Source organism: Ranitomeya variabilis, chromosome 1 (genome assembly GCF_051348905.1).
Source record: "Ranitomeya variabilis isolate aRanVar5 chromosome 1, aRanVar5.hap1, whole genome shotgun sequence".
Lineage (NCBI taxonomy): Eukaryota > Metazoa > Chordata > Amphibia > Anura > Dendrobatidae > Ranitomeya > Ranitomeya variabilis.
In genome coordinates, this window is record NC_135232.1 from 654,280,824 (window position 1) to 654,298,344 (window position 17,521).

General features: G+C 45.3%; 2 protein-coding genes across 6 annotated transcripts in view; one reads left to right on the plus strand and one right to left on the minus strand.

Annotated features, from left to right (window-relative positions):
* The window catches only part of MIPOL1 (mirror-image polydactyly 1), a 509,264-nt gene extending 496,866 nt beyond the window's left edge, over positions 1-12,398 (minus strand). For 2 of the 5 annotated variants that reach the window (XM_077262612.1, XM_077262619.1), the window contains exons 1-2: positions 12,260-12,394; positions 11,044-11,114 (exon numbers count right to left, since the gene is read on the minus strand). The gene's annotated coding sequence lies outside the window, so the exon portion shown is untranslated. Of the gene's footprint in view, positions 1-11,043; positions 11,115-12,259 lie in introns of all 5 variants that reach the window. The other 3 variants (XM_077262637.1, XM_077262644.1, XM_077262627.1) reach the window with 3 other exon arrangements.
* SLC25A21 (solute carrier family 25 member 21) overlaps positions 12,190-17,521 on the plus strand; it is a 577,980-nt gene continuing 572,648 nt past the window's right edge. Inside the window, exon 1 of the mRNA XM_077262656.1 lies at positions 12,190-12,244. The gene's annotated coding sequence lies outside the window, so the exon portion shown is untranslated. The remainder of the gene's footprint in view (positions 12,245-17,521) is intronic.

Consider the following 17,521-nt stretch of genomic DNA (forward strand, 5'->3'; position numbering starts at 1 on the left):
TTACAGTATCACCATTATGTCAGAGCAGCTCACCTCACAGTATCACCATCATGTCAGAGCAGCTCACCTCACAGTATCACCATTATCAGAGCAGATCACCTTACAGTATCACCATTATGTCAGAGCAGCTCACCTCACAGTATCACCATTATGTTAGAGCAGCTCACCTCACAGTATCACAATTATCAGAGCAGATCACCTTACAGTATCACCATTATGTCAGAGCAGCTCACCTCACAGTATCACCATCATGTCAGAGCAGCTCACCTCACAGTATCACAATTATGTCAGAGCAGCTCACCTCACAGTATCACAATTATGTCAGAGCAGATCACCTTACAGTATCACCATCATGTCAGAGCAGCTCACCTCACAGTATCACCATTATGTCAGAGCAGCTCACCTCACAGTATCACCATTATGATGTCAGAGCAGATCACCTCACAGTATCACCATCATGTCAGAGCAGCTCACGTCACAGTATCACCATTATAATGTCAGAGCAGATCACCTCACAGTATCACCATCATGTCAGAGCAGCTCACCTCACAGTATCACCATTATGTCAGAGCAGTTCACCTCACAGTATCACCATTATGTCAGAGCAGCTCACCTCGAAGTATCACCATTATGATGTCAGAGCAGATCACCTCACAGTATCACCATCATGTCAGAGCAGCTCACCTCACAGTATCACCATTATGTCAGAGCAGCTCACCTCACAGTATCACCATTATGATGTCAGAGCAGCTCACCTCACAGTATCACCATTATGATGTCAGAGCAGATCACCTCACAGTATCACCATCATGTCAGAGCAGCTCACCTCACAGTATCACCATCATGTCAGAGCAGCTCACCTCACAGTATCACCATTATCTCAGAGCAGCTCACCTCACAGTATCACCATTATGTCAGAGCAGCTCACCTCACAGTATCACCATCATGTTAGAGCAGCTCACCTCACAGTATCACCATTATGTCAGAGCAGTTCACCTCACAGTATCACCATTATGTCAGAGCAGCTCACCTCGAAGTATCACCATTATGATGTCAGAGCAGATCACCTCACAGTATCACCATCATGTCAGAGCAGCTCACCTCACAGTATCACCATTATGTCAGAGCAGTTCACCTCACAGTATCACCATTATTTCAGAGCAGCTCACCTCACAGTATCACCATCATGTCAGAGCAGCTCACCTCACAGTATCACCATTATGATGTCAGAGCAGATCACCTCACAGTATCACCATTATGATGTCAGAGCAGATCACCTCACAGTATCACCCTATGTGCACACATTGCAGATTTGGGTGCAAGATTTTCTGCACAAAATCTGCATCTCCTGGCAGAAAACGCAGCTGCTTTTTTGATGCGTTTTTTTAATGCGTTTTTCTATGCGTTTTTTAAATGTAAATAAAGATGTATTATTGAACACACAAAAAAAAGATTTGTGATATCATTATTTTCCAACCTCCTCTTTTACATTTGTCCAACCCACACTCCATTAGATAGATAGATAGATAGAAGGAATTAGATGGATAGATGATAGATCTATAGATGCATAGATCTATCTATTCATATATCTATCTATAGATACAGTATATCTGGATAGATATATCTGTGGATAGATGTAGATAGATATATGGATAGTTAGATAGATATATCTATAGATACATAGATATATCTATCCATTTTTCTATCTATAAATATATCTAAGAAAAAAAGAGAATTAGAGCAGCACAAAGAAAAAGTCCGGGTGCAGAGCCCCCCAGGCAAATACCAAACCTCAATTATAAAAAAGAAAAATTGGAGGCAGCACACCGTTTGTAGTGAAAAAGAGCTTATTTAATCAGCCCAGTTGCAACAGGAACCTTTCTCAAGCAGTGAACATGTGAAAGTGCCAGGTATATGAAGAGTATACATGATTATAATCATTTGCATTGATCATCATTGTAAGAGCATGTATTTACATTCTAATTAACATGCATAAAGTGCAGGCAGTGATACAGGAATTATTCATCACATAAAGTGCAGTGCATAGGTATAGATAAAGGCATTGAAAAATATGCATTTAGACAACTATTGGTAATGATAAAACAGGTGTACAGCCTTGTTAATCACATCCATGACTTGTCGCACTCAGTCCCAGATTAAATGTGAATTGTAATTAGTTCTTTTATGAGTTACTCTTTGCGGTGTCTCTTATATGCTTCAGCTGGAATCTTTTTCTTTTTGCTAGGGTTAGTGCCAATTGTTTAAAAAAATGTTTTCCTTTTTTGAAAAATGTGAATATAATCAAATATTATGATCCATGGCTTGTCCCATTCAGATAGATTGGCAAGGTGTTTATTATTTTTTTTCTTTTTCTTTTTTGTTTTGTTGAAAATTGAGATCGAACAATAACATGTAGATATATTTACTCTTGGCACAAGGGACCTTCTTTGATTTGGGGATAATTCCCTCTATTGAAAAGATTTAGGCTGTGCACACGTAGCAGAATTGCCACGGAAATTTCCGCGGCAATTCTGCAACTCCTGCCGCAGGTATATCGCATGCGGAATTGGCATGCATATTCCTGCTAAAACCTAGCGTTTTGCAAGCATAATTAGCTTGCAGAATGCTAGCGTTTTCCAAGCGATCTGTAGCATCGCTTGGAAAACTGATTGACAGGTTGGTCACACTTGTCAAACATAGTGTTTGACAAGTGTGATTAACTTTTTACTATTGATGCTGCTGATAGAATGTTAAAAATAATAAAAAAAAATAAAAAAAATGGTTATTCTCACCTTCCGAAGGCAGCCGATCTCCTTCAGCGGCTTCCGTTCCTATAGATGCTTTGTGTGCAGGACCTGTGATGACGTCACGGTCACGTGACTGCGATGTCATCGCAGGTCCTTCACACAAAGCATCCATGGGAACGGAAGTGGCCACCTGCAGCGCTGAGAGGCGGGAGGACTCCGGGGGCCATCGGAAGGTAAGTATATCACTATTTTTTATTTTAATTCTTTTTTTTAACAATTATATGGTGCCCAGTCCGTGGAGGAGAGTCTCCTCTCCTCCACCCTGGGTACCAACCGCACATGATCTGCTTACTTCCCGCATGGTGGGCACAGCCCCATGCGGGACGTAAGCAGATCAATGCATTCCTAGGTGTGCGGAATCCCCGCGATTCCGCAAATTTAATGAACATGCTTCGTTTTTTTCTGGAATGCGATTCCGCTCAGGAAAACAACGCAGCATGTGCACAAAAAATGCGGATTGCATTCTATTAAATAGGATGCTTAATGTGAGCGTTTTTTTTGCGGTTTTATAGCGAAAAAAAAGCGAAAAAAAACACGAAAAATCTGCTACGTGTGCACATAGCCTTAAGATGTGGCTTTAGAGGAGTATATTATCCATTTGAGAATTTGGGGTTGAGACACATCTCTTTAGCGAGGCTTGAGTCTCCCCCATTCTTTGTGTGGTGAGTTGCCAGCCCCAGCTAATGGGGGGTGTTCTCACCCTTATGGATTTTTCCCAGACCTTCTAATATCTAATTTTAATGGCAATCCTCTTTGAAACATGCTTGAAAATGAGTCTTATATGTATGGTGCGATTTGATCTTATAAGCATTATACTTATTGACAGTGGCGTAACTACAAAGTTATGGGCCCCGGTGCGAACTTCCAAATGGGCCCCCCCCCACCTTCCCCTAGATACGCCTCGGACTGATGCAGGAATCTCCTGCACTGCAACATGGTGTTGGGTGCCAGCACAGCCCGCACAGTGGTATATAGAGCACAGCCCACACAGGGGTATATAGAGCACAGCCCACACAGGGGTATATACAGCACAGCCCACATCTCATCCCCCCCCCCCGATAATGGCCCCACAGTCCAGTTAAAAAAAAAAAAAAAAAACTCTCCTCACCTTTCCTTTTTCCTCCCGGCGGCTGCAGTCTGCCCAGGACACAGCAGGTGCGCGATGATATGACGTCATCGCGCACCCGCAGTGTACCGTCAGAGGCAGAGCGGGGAATGATGGGAGAGGGAGCGTCAGGTGACGCTCTCTCCTCCATCATTGCATTGAACTGTACCGGTGTCATAGACGCCGGTATAGTTAAATGCGGCGGCACTGGCGGGGGGAACAGTGCAGCGGGTGGCCCACTACTGGCACCGGCTCTTCTGGCATTTGCCAGAAGTGCACGATGGCCAGTCCGGCCATGGCGACCGCTGCGACCGCGGTAGTTACGCCCCTGCTTATTGAACAATATTTGTGTCACTATATCAAAGTGCTACTATATTAAAACTGTGTGCTGTACATTTAGTTTTTCTGTTTATAAACAAAGATGTTGTAGCTTATCAGTCATTATATGAATATATTGAAGCGCTGAGGTTTCGTTCCTTTGTAACATGCTTGAAAATGATAGATTTATGACTATGGTGTTTTATATTAACACAAGATGAAAACTGAATTATAATCATGCTATAACACCGCTGTACATTTATTTTTTTGTTTATGTGTATATATTTTTTCTTTAACCCCTTAGTGACAGAGCCAATTTGGTACTTAATGACCAGGCCAATTTTTACAATTCTGACCACTGTCACTTTATGAGGTTATAACTCTGGAACGCTTCAACGGATCCTGCTGATTCTGAGATTGTTTTTTCGTGACATATTGTACTTCATGTTAGTGGTAACATTTCTTCGATATTACTTGCGATTATTTATGAAAAAAATGGAAATATGGCAAAAAAAATTAAAATTTAGCAATTTTCAAACTTTGGATTTTTATGCCCTTAAAGAGAGATATGTCACAAAAAATAGTTAATAAATAACAACATTTCCCACATGTCTACTTTACATCAGCACAATTTTGGAACCAAAATTTTTTTTGTTAGGGAGTTATAAGGGTTAATATTTGACCAGCAATTTCTCATTTTTACAACACCATTTTTTTTTTAGGGACCACATCACATTTGAAGTCATTTTGAGGGGTCAATATGATAGAAAATAACCAAGTGTGACACCATTCTAAAAACTGCACCCCTCAAGGTGCTCAAAACCACATTCAAGAAGTTTATTAACCCTTTACGTGCTTCACAGGAACTGAAACAATGTGGAAGGCAAAAATGAACATTTAACTTTTTTTTGCAAACATTTTGCTTCAGAACCTTTTTTTTTTTATTTTCACAAGTGTAAAAACAGAAATTTAACCATAAATGTTGTTGTGCAATTTCTCCTGAATACGCCGATACCCCATATGTGGGGGTAAACCACTGTTTGGGCGCACCGCAGAGCTTGGAAGAGAAGGAGCACCGTTTGACTTTTTCAATGCAGAATTGGCTGGAAGTGAGATCGGATGCCATGGCACGTTTAGAGAGCCCCTGATGTGCCTAAACAGTGAAAAAAAACCACAAGTGACACCATTTTGGAAACTAGACCCCTTAAGGAACTTATCTAGATGTGTGGTGAGCACTTTGAGCCCCCAAGTGCTTCACAGAAGTTTATAAAGTAGAGCCGTGAAAATAAAAAATCGCATTTGTTTACACAAAAATGATCTTTTCGCCCCAAAATTTTTATTTTCACAAGGGTAACAGGAGAAATTAGACCACAAAAGTTGTTGTGCAATTTCTCCTGAGTACATCGATACCCCATATGTGGGGGTAAACCACTGTTTGGGCGCACCGCAGAGCTTGGAAGAGAAGGAGTGCCGTTTTACTTTTTCAATGTAGAATTGGCTGGAATTGAGATCGGACACCATGTCGCGTTTGGAGAGCCCCTGATGTGCCTAAACAGTGGAAACCCCCCACAAGTGACCCCATTTTGGAAACTAGACCACTTAAGGAACTTATCTAGATGTGTGGTGAGAACTTTGAATGCCCAACTGCTTCACAGAAGTTTATAATGCAGAGTCGTGAAAATAAAAAATATTTTTTTTTTCCACAAAAAAGATTTTTTAGCCCCCAAGTTTTTATTTTCACAAGGGAACAAGAGAAATTAGACCCCAAGAGTTGTTTTCCAATTTGTCCTGAGTACACTGATACCCCATGTGTGGGGGGGACCACTGTTTTATAATGCAGAGTCGTGAAAATTAAAATAAAAAATGTTTTCCACAAAAAAGATTTTTGAGCCCCCAAATTTTTATTTTGACAAGGGTAACAAGAGAAATTGGACCCCAAAAGTTGTTGTCCAATTTGTGCTGAGTACACTGATACCCCATGTGTGGTGGGGACCACTGTTTGAGCGCATGGCAGAGCTCGGAAGGGAAGGAACCCCGTTTTGGAATGCAGACTTTGATAGAATGGTCTGCGGGCATTATGTTGCGTTTGCAGAGACCCTGATGTACCTAAACAGTTTATAATGCAGAGTTGTGAAAATAAAAAATATTTTTTTTTCCACAAAAAAGATTTTTTAGCCCCCAAGTTTTTATTTTCACAAGGGTAACAGGAGAAATTGGACCCCAAAAGTTGTTGTCCAATTTACCCCGAGTACGCTGATGCCCGATATGTGGGGGTAAACCACTGTTTGGGTGCACGGCAGAGCTCAGAAGGGAGGGAGCACCATTTGACTTTTTGAGCGCAAAATTGGCTGTGGCGTTTAGAGACCCCCTGATGTACCTAAACAGTGGAAACCCCCCAAATCTAACTCCAACCCTAACCCCAACACACCCCTAAGGCTTCTTTCACACTTCAGTTGTTTGGCGTCAGTCAGCTCCGACATAGTGACGGATCCGTCACAATTGTTGAGAAAACGGTTCTAACGGATCCGTTTTTTTGACGGATCCGTTACTTGGGGGTTGTCTGGGAAAAGTATCTACTTTTTGGAGCATGCGCAATTGAAAAAGCGGATTGGGGCGACGGATCCGCCGAAATGACGGTAACGACGGATCCGTCGCCCATAGGCGGCCATTCTATGGAATGACGAACGCGACGGATCCGTCGCAAACCGCCATTTCGGTGCAGACAAAAAACGTTACAATGGCCGTCAATGTCTAGATGACGTCCGCCAAATCTCGACGGATCCGTCACATGGCGGATGGAACGGATGACCATCCGCCACAATCCGTCGCTAATGCATGTCTATGGGGAAATAGCGGAACCGCCAAAAAAAATGGCGGATCCGCTATTTGATGAAAATGGCGGTTTCAGACTGACGCCAAAAGACTGAAGTGTGAAAGAGGCCTAACCCTAATGCCAACCCGATCCATAATCCTAATCACAACCCTAAGGATAATCGCAACCCTAACCTCAAAACAACCATAACCCTAATCAGAACCCTAAATCCAACACACCCCTAATCCTAATCTCAACCCTAACCTCAAACCTAACCCTAATCCCAATACACCCCTAATCCCAACCCTACCCTTAACCCTAATCCCAAACCTAACCGTAATCCCAAACGTAACCCTAATGCCAACCCTAATCCAAACCCTAATCCCTAACCCTAACTTTAGCCGCAACCCTAGTCCTAACTTTAGCCCCAACCCTAACCCTAAATTTAGCCCCAGCCCTAACCCTAAATTTAGCCCCAACCCTAACCCTAAATTTAGCTCCAACCCTAACCCTAAATTTAGCCCCAACCCTAGCCCTAGCCCTAACCCTAGCCCTAACCCTAGCCCTAACCCTAGCCCTAACCCTAACCCTAATTTTAGCCCCAACTCTTCTCTCCTGCCGGCCGGCAGATGGCAGCAGAGAGCGGGCGCACTGCGCATGCGCCCGCCATTTTCTTTTCATAGGAAGAAGCCGGCGGCCAGGAGAAGACACAGGAGGACCCAGGGACACCGGTAAGTATGATAGGGTCCCCGAATCCCCCTATTTCTCTGTCCTCTGATGTGCGATCACATCAGAGGACAGAGAATTACACATCACTTTTTTTTTTTTTATTTTGCGGTCGCCGGTAAACAGTTAATTACCGGCGATCGCAAAACAGGGGTCGGTAAAAACCGACCCCGATCATGTTCTTTGGGGTCTCGGCTACCCCCAGCAGCCGAGACCCCAAAGATCTCCCAGGTGCCGGCCGGCGGGCGCACTGCGCATGCGCCCGCCATTTTTAAGATGGCGGCGCCCATGGGGAGCCACGAGGAGCACCGGGGGAGACAGGTGAGTATCGGGGGGGCATCGGGGGCGACCGGGGACCCCATTTCTCTGTCCTCCGATGTGCGATCACATCGGAGGACAGAGAAATTAAATGGGAAATCGCGTTTTTTGGGGTTTTTTTTGCGATCGCCGGTAAACGGTTAATTACCGGCGATCGCAACTCGGGGGTCGGTAAAAAACCCCCGAATCATGTTCTCTGGGGTCTCGGCTACCCCCGGTAACCGAGACCCCAGAGAAAATCCGACTCTGGGGGGCGCTATTCACTTTTTCCACAGCGCCGTTAATTAACGGCGCTGTAGTTTAAGTACCCTTAGCGGCCGCCATTAAAAGGCGTATCGGCGGTCGTTAAGGGGTTAAAAAGCGCTGTGACTTAGTAGCGCTGAGGTTTCGTTCCTTTGTAACACACTGTTTACTTGGATCTTTTTGCCTTTACCCAAGAGAGTGGGACAAGTCATGGATGTGATTAACAAGGTTGTACAGCTGTTTTACCATTACCAATTGTTGTCTAAATGCATATTTTTCAATGCCTTCTTTATCTATATTTATGCACTGCACTTTATGTGATGAATAATTCCTGTATCACTGTCTGCATGTTAATTATAATGTAAATACATGCTCTTACAATGATGATTAATGCAAATGATTATAATCATGTATACTCTTTATATACCTGGCACTTTCACATGTTCACTGCTTGAGAAAGGTTCCTGTTGGGACCGAAACGTCGCTTTCTGGGCTGATTTAATAAGCTCTTTTTCACTACAAAAGGTGTGCTGCCTCCAATTTTTCTTTTTTATAAATATATCTATAGATGGATTATCCATAGATATATAGTTGCAAGGCCAATGTTTATTAATGCACATTTAAAAAAAAAAAAAAAAGAAACCGGGAAAAAAATGGCATGGGCTCTCGCGCAATTTTCTGCGCCAGTGGGGGAAAGCCGACGGCCGGGTGCCAATATTTGTAGCCTGGGAAGGGGGTAATACCCATGGCCCCTTCCCAGGCTATGAATATCAACCCGCAGCTGTCTGCGTAGCCTTTACTGGCTATTAAAATAGGGGGACCCCCCCAAAAAAATGACGTGGGGTCCCCCCATGGTTATTGCCCCCCCCCCCCGGCTACAAATACCAGCCCCCAGCCGCCCCAGAAAAGCCGCATCTGTAAGATGCGCCAAATCCAGCACTTAGCCCCTCTTAATGTCACCTTGCTAATGTAAGGTGACATTAAGCCCGGTTAGTAACGGAGAGGCATCAATAAGATGCAGCTCACCTCACAGTATCACCATTATGATGTCACAGTAGCTCACCTCACAGGTTCACCATTATGATGTCAGAGGAGCTCACCTCACAGTATCACCATTATGTCAAAGCAGCTCAACTCACAGGATCACCATTATGATGTCACAGCAGCTCACCTCACAGTATCACCATTATGTTGTCAAAGCAGAACAAAATGGTGATACTTTAAGGTGATCTGCTGTGACATCATAGTGGTGATATTGTGAAGTGAGCTTCTCTGACATCATAATGGTGATACTGTGAGGTGAGCTGCTCTGACATCATATCTGTGATACTATGAGGTGAGCTACTGTGACATCATAATGGTGATACTTTGAGGTGATGTCACAGCAGCTCATCTCACAGTATCACCATTATGTCAGAGCAGCTTACCTCACAGTATCACTGTTATGATGTCAGAGCAGCTCACCTCACAGTATCACCGTTATGATGTCAGAGCAGCTCACCTCACAGTATCACCGTTGTGATGTCAGAGCAGCTCACCTCACAGTATCACCGTTGTGATGTCAGAGCAGCTCACCTCACAGTATCACCGTTATGATGTCAGAGCAGCTCATCTCACAGTATCACCATTATGATGTCACAGCAGATGACCTCACAGTATCACCATTATGATGTCACAGCAGATGACCTCAAAGTATCACCGCTATGATGTCAGAGCAGCTCACCTCACAGCATCACAGTTATGATGTCACAGTAGCTCACCTCACAGGATCCCCATTATGAGTTCAGCGCTGCTCACCTCAGTATCACAGTTATGATGTCGAGCAGCTCACCTCACAGGATCACCATTATGATGTCAGCGCAACTCACCTAACAGGATCACCATTATGATGTCACAGCAGCTCATCTCATAGTATCACCATTATGTCAGATCAGCTCACTTCACAGGATCACCGTTATGATGTCACAGCAGTTCATCTCACAGTATCACAGTTATGGTGTCACAGCAGCTCACTTCACAGTATCACTACTATGATGTCAGAGCAGCTCACCTCTCAGTATCACAACTATGATGTCAGAGCAGCTCACTTCACAGTATCACAACTATGATGTCAGAGCAGCTCACTTCACAGGATCACCATTATGATGTCACAGCAGCTCACCAGGACCACCAGTGTCATTTTTATGGTTGTCCTCCATCCTCTACAGACATAACCCTGTGCACCATAATACAGAAATGTGGGGACATTGAGAAAATGTAATAAGTCTAATGTTTCATTAGACAGCTTTATAGTGATTGTCTCGAAACAGCGCTTCAGAAGTCCACCGCTCCCCAGCCTCCCGACTTGCTGGGGGGAAAGTGTGCTCCTGATGTTTGACTGTTCACACCAGACACAAGGTTGAGATGCTGGTTCTAACTGTGTGCTCTTCAGTCAGCCAATGCAGGTCACTGTGGCCATATCCAGCACATGCCATAACATGCACATTTTCGAAGCCATAAAAGTGGCATAAAGCCAGTGAGAAGCCCCCACCTCATGCATGGCCATACTTGTTGTGCATCCAATTTGTTAAGGATTTTCACCTTATTTCCAACTGTGAACAAATATGTGCTGAGAGTCACAGAGGATCCATCATAAACATCCGACTCTACACAATATCAACAAGAAACCAAATCACCTTTATATTCATGTAAAAAGACACCGTGATCAGCCATACCTCTCATTAGTGACTGACACTCAGATCTTCGGCTCCGCTTTCCTGTCTGCACATGGTCTGCTTTATTACTGCTGGTAATGGAGAGATAGAACAGTTAATATTGAGATATTGAGAGAAGTGTAATAATCACTTCTAGCAGATGTTGACAATATTAACGCCTTCCGCAACTGTGTAAAATACATAAAGAACCATACCTATGAAAATGTCATAAAAGTGTGTACAACTGTAACAGGTTTTGCTATTTCATTTGAGAGCGGCATAATATAGGGAAAGAGACGGATTCCAGGGATGTGTCACTTATTAGGCTGTGTGCTGTAATTTAAATACAATCAGTGTTTTATTAGCAGAAGATTATCATTGCATGAGTAGGTCTCATGTGCAGGCCAGTCCAGATAATCGGTGTATCAGCCGTGTTGGCGGGGTTATACTCAGTTCAGCATTCTAAGCACTGCTACATCTACAGCAGAGAAAATAGGAATTCTATAGAAAGTGCACCAAGCACCATAGTAAGTGATACATCACTGGAATCAGGCTCTGTTGCTCCATTTTATGCTGCTCTCAGATTACATAGCAAAATCCTGCTGACAGATTCCCTTTAAGTGACACTGCCAGCTCTCTCATGCATATTGCGGTGATCTCTACATCACCCAACCAGATGCAGTGGCGCTGTACTCAGGGGCTCTGTGGTGTCTTTGCTCTGGTATAAGACATCGGCTTACAAATATCAAGGTATCGTGTTATCCAGCTTCCTATGACCTACATGCCCATACAGACAGCTTAGGAGGGCAGATCCTACTGACAGATGCCCTTAAAAAGGGCTTAACCTTTGTCTGCTTTTCACCATCATTTTCATGTGTGGAAGGATAAATCCTCTGTAAAGCTTTTTTTACAAACAGGGACATGTGAACAGAACCATAGCCTATAAAGGGTATGTGCACACGTATGTGACTGGCAGGAACCTGTCTGTACGGGGTCTTATCGGTAGACGTACAGCCCTCACCCGAGGGGTCATCAGTGACAGAGAGCAGCCATGGTGCACAGAGCGGCTATGGCCACATAGAGGACCACTAACCAGCCTGCACCTGTGTGATCATCACATGATCAGGACTACAACTCCCATCATGCCCTGAATAGGAATCCTTCTACCCCAGCAGCGGCAGAGCCACACGGTGAGGACGGAGTGTGCTGGGCACTAGGAGAGGTGAGGAATACTCACTGGTGGAAAGCCCTCACCGGTCACTGTGTGCCCCTGACCGCTCAGCTGCCTGCTGCAGGGTGAAGGACCTGTGGTGACGTCATCTCCAGATGGGGAGTCACGTGTGTGGGAGGAGCCTGCACTGTGTGGAGTAGCAGCGCCGCGCGGTTTTTACAGGTGTGAGGAAAAGTTCTGCTGCTAGCTTGCTTCTGTGGCGTGAACGTAGCTGAGCCGTGTGCGCTTTATATCCACGTAGCAGAGCCGTGTGCGCTTTATATCCACGTAGCTGAGCCGTGTGCGCTTTATATCCACGTAGCAGAGCCGTATGCGCTTTATATCCACGTAGCAGAGCCGTGTGCGCTATACATGCATGTAGCAGAGATGTGTGTGCTTTATATCCACGTAGCTAAGCCGTGTGCGCTGTATATCCACGTAGCAGAGCCGTGTGCGCTTTATATCCACGTAGCAGAGCCGTGTGCGCTTTATATCCACGTAGCAGAGCCGTGTGCGCTTTATATCCACGTAGCAGAGCCGTGTGCGCTTTATATCCACGTAGCAGAGCCGTGTGCGCTTTATATCCACGTAGCAGAGCCGTGTGCGCTTTATATCCACGTAGCAGAGCCGTGTGCGCTTTATATCCACGTAGCTGAGCCGTGTGCGCTTTATATCCATGTAGCAGAGCCGTGTGCGCTTTATATCCACGTAGCAGAGCCGTGTGCGCTTTATATCCACGTAGCTAAGCCGTGTGCGCTTTATATCCACGTAGCAGAGCCGTGTGCGCTTTATATCCACGTAGCAGAGCCGTGTGCGCTTTATATCCACGTAGCAGAGCGTGTGCGCTTTATATCCACGTAGCAGAGCCGTGTGCGCTTTATATCCACGTAGCAGAGCCGTGTGCGCTTTATATCCACGTAGCAGAGCCGTGTGCGCTGTATATCCACGTAGCAGAGCCGTGTGCGCTTTATATCCACGTAGCAGAGCCGTGTGCGCTTTATATCCACGTAGCAGAACGTGTGCACTTTATATCCACGTAGCAGAGCCGTGTGCGCTTTATATCCACGTAGCAGAGCCGTGTGCACTTTATATCCACGTAGCAGAGCCGTGTGCGCTTTATATCCACGTAGCAGAGCCGTGTGCGCTTTATATCCACGTAGCAGAGCCGTGTGCGCTTTATATCCATGCAGCAGAGCTCGGTGTGTCCCCTCACAACATGTGGCCCTGAACTTCTTCCTATGTTAGCGGTATAGTTACTGCTTGTTCTGTGGTTATACTGATGTAGTTATTTTGTGTCTGTAATAGAAGGAAACCAGTAAACACAGCCTCTGTGATACATGTACTGCCGCCCGGAGGCCACAGACATTAGTGGGGATTCTGTTATGCTGTTTTATATAGAGTTAATTATATTGAGAAATTTGGTGCATCTTCCTGTACAAAAGGTCACTGTCTAGATACCTGGGCGCAGGATCCTGTCTGCACATGACAGTGGGGGTGCTGGATGGGTGTCAGATCTAGTACTGATTTACTGTAGTGGAGAGACCACGATACCTGGGCTGCGCCTGCAGAAATGAAGAATCTTCGATGGTACTAATTGAAGGTTTTTATTATTATTTATTGTTTTAGCGCCATTTATTCCATGGCGCTTTACATGTGAGGAGGGGTATACATAATAAAAACAAGTACAATAATCTTAAATAATCTTAAACAATAAAAGTCATAACTGGTACAGGAGGAGAGAGGACCCTGCCCGCGAAGGCTCACAATCTACAAGGCATGGGTGAGAATACAGTAGGCGAGGGTAGAGCTGGTCGTGCTGCGGTTTGGTTGATCGGTGGTTACTGCAGGTTGTAGGCTTGTCGGAAGAGGTGGGTCTTCAGGCTCTTTTTGAAGGTTTCGATGGTGGGCGAGAGTCTGATGTGGTAGAGGGTTCCAGAGTAGGGGTGATACGCGAGAGAAATCTTGTATACGATTGTGGGAAGAGGAGATAAGAGGGGAGTAGAGAAGGAGATCTTGTGAGGATCGGAAGTTGCGTGTAGGTAAGTACCGGGAGACGAGGTCACAGATGTATGGAGGAGACAGGTTGTGGATGGCTTTGTACGTCATGGTTAGGGTTTTGTAGTGGAGTCTCTGGGCAATGGGGAGCCAGAGAAGGGATTGACAGAGGGGAGAGGCCGGGGAATAGCGGGGAGACAGGTGGATTAGTCGGGCAGCAGAGTTCAGAATAGATTGGAGGGGTGCGAGAGTGTTAGAGGGGAGGCCACAGAGCAGGAGGTTGCAGTAGTCAAGGCGAGAGATGATGAGGGCATGGACTAGGGTTTTTGCAGATTCTTGATTGAGGAATGTATGGATTCGTGAAATATTTTTGAGTTGAAGTCGTCAGGAAGTGGAAAGGGCTTGGATATGGGGTTTGAAGGAGAGATCAGCGTCAAGGATTACCCCGAGGCAGCGAGCTTGTGGGACTGGGGAGAGTGGGCAGCGATGTACTGTAATGGATAGGTTCATTGGGGGGGGTCGCGTGAGATGGGGAAAAATGATGAATTCTGTTTTGTCCATGTTAAGTTTCAGAAATCTAGCGGAGAAGAAGGATGAAATAGTGGACAGACATTGAGGGATTATGGTTAGTAGGGAGGTGATATCTGGTCCAGAGATGTAGATCTGTGTGTCATCAGCACAGAGGTGATACTGAAAGCCATGAGATTCTATGAGCTGTCCCAGGCCAAAGGTGTAAATGGAGAAGAGCAGGGGCCCAAGGACTGAACCTTGTGGGACTCCGACAGATAGGGAGCGAGGTGAGGAGGTGGTGAGTTGGAGACGCTGAATATCCGGTCTGTTAGGTATGATGAGATCCAGGATAGGGCCAAGTCTGTGATGCCAAGGGATGAGAGGGTCTGTAATAATAGGGAATGGTCCACTGTGTCAAAGGCAGCCGACAGGTCGAGGAGGACAGAGTAGTGTCGCTTGCTCTTGGCGGTTAAGAGGTCATTGGTGACCTTAGTTAGGGCAGTTTCAGTGGAATGGTGTGACCGGAAGCCAGATTGTAAGCGGTCAAAGAGGGAGCAAGAAGAGAGATGGGAGGACAGTTCAAGGTAGACGTGTTGTTCCAGTAGTTTTGAGGCATAAGGGAGAAGTGATATAGGGCGATAGCTAGATACACAGGATGGGTCAAGAGAGGGCTTTTTGAGGATAGGTGTGATGGAGGCATGTTTAAAGCTTGAGGGGAAAACACCAGTTGTTAGTGATAGGTTGAAGAGATGGGCTAGGGTTGGGATGAAGACTGTGGTGAGGTTTGGGATGAAGTGGGATGGGAGCGGGTCAAGTGCACAGGTGGTGAGATGCGATTTTGAGAGTAGAGTGGAGAGTTGATCTTCTGTAATGGTGGAGAAGTTGGTTTTGAAGGTGGAGGGCTGGGAAGTCGGGAGGAAGGGCTCTGGGGGTTGTTGACCAAAAACTGTCTCTGATGTTCTCAATCTTCTGCTTCAAAAATGAGGCAAAGTCTTCAGCTGAGATAAGTGGGGAGGGAGGCGGTGCTGGGGGATGGAGGAGAGAATTGAAGGTGTTGAATAACTGTTTAGGGTTGTGAGACAGGGAGGATATGAGAGATGAGAGGTAGGTTTGTTTAGCTGTGGCGAGTGTGGTCTTGAAAGTAGTGAGGGACTGTTTGAATGCGATGAAGTGCTCTTTGGAGTGGGATCTTTTCTATCTGCGCTCAGCAGCCCTGGAAGCTCGCCTCAGTTCTTTGGTCAGGCTGGTGTGCCAGGGTTGTCTGTTGATTTTGTGAGCTTTGGTATGTGTAAGTGGGGCAGCAGATTCCAAAGCTACAGCTATTGTGGTGTTATATAGAGCGGCAGCGTCATCCGCATTGTGTAAGGAACTTATGTCTGTGAGAGGGAGGAGGGATTCAGAGAATGAATGTAGGTCAAGATGTTTAAGATTTCTGCGAGGGTGTGAAAGTTTGTGGGGTGGGGATTGTAGAGGATGGAGTGGAGAGGGAAGAGAATGTGAGAAGGTTGTGGTCAGAGAGAGGAAGAGGTGAGTTAGAGAGGCTAGATAGGGAGCAGAGGCGGGTGAAGATGAGGTCCAGTGTGTGACCATCTTTGTGAGTGGCTGCAGAAGACCATTGAGTGAGGCCGAAGGAGGAAGTGAGAGATAGAAGTTTAGTGGCAGCTGAGAGGGAAGTGTCAATGGGGATGTTGAAGTCGCCCATGATGATGGTGGGGATGTCCGCGGAAAGGAAATGAAGTAGCCAGGTGTTGATTTTTTACTACACAAACGCATTTTGGTGCCACACTGGCAACTTTTTCAAGTAAAAATAAACAAACAAACAAATCTTTGTCCTGTGCCAGTGCCAAAACACGTTGGTGTAATAAAAACCTTCAACAAGGATTCTTCATTTCCGCAAGTGCTTCTCAGGTATCGTGATCTCTCCACCTAAGTGAATTGCTTTCTGAAAGAATTTTTCCTCCAGCCACGGATTCTAAGGCTTCTCTAGTTGGTGTGTCCATACACAAACCTCCCCAAGTGAGCACCACCATCACTCTCACCCTCTAAGGTTTTGTGCTATGGATTGTTCATCAACGTTACCTGTGAACCCTTTTAAATAGCGAGTTATATACCTTTCTTTGTACGATAAAGCTTAGTGCCTGACCTCAGGAGTCATAGCCAGAGGAGGGGGCTGGCTTAGTTATTGATAATACCTTCAACACAGGTCTGTAAGTGAAGCTGATGGGATCGGGGATGGAGCTGGCCTAATAGAACTATATAGGTAAGTTATATACCTTATTACTTAATGCCAATTTATGTTTATCTTCTGGCCGGAATCACTTTTATTTGATCATGCAACTGTAGATTTTATGCATTCGGTATATTGTAGTTAATAATAATAATCTTTATTTTTATATAGCGCTAACATATTCCGCAGCGCTTTACAGGTTTGCACACATTATCATCGCTGTCCCCATTGGGGCTCACAATCTAAATTCCCTATCAGTATGTCTTTGGAATGTGGGAGGAAACCGGAGTCCCCGGAGGAAACCCACACAAACACGGAGAGAACATACAAACTCTTTGCAGATGTCATCCTTGGTGGGGTTTGAACCCAGGACTCCAGCGCTGCAAGGCTGCTGTGCTAACCACTGCGCCACCGTGCTGCCCTCGGCATGAAATTTGCATTTGCATGAAATCGTATGTACAGAAGCAATAATGCATATGGTGCAGGATTGCTCTGCCATCTGAGGCCGGTTTCACTTGTCTGTATTTATTACCAGTTTACTGCTTGGGAATGTATCA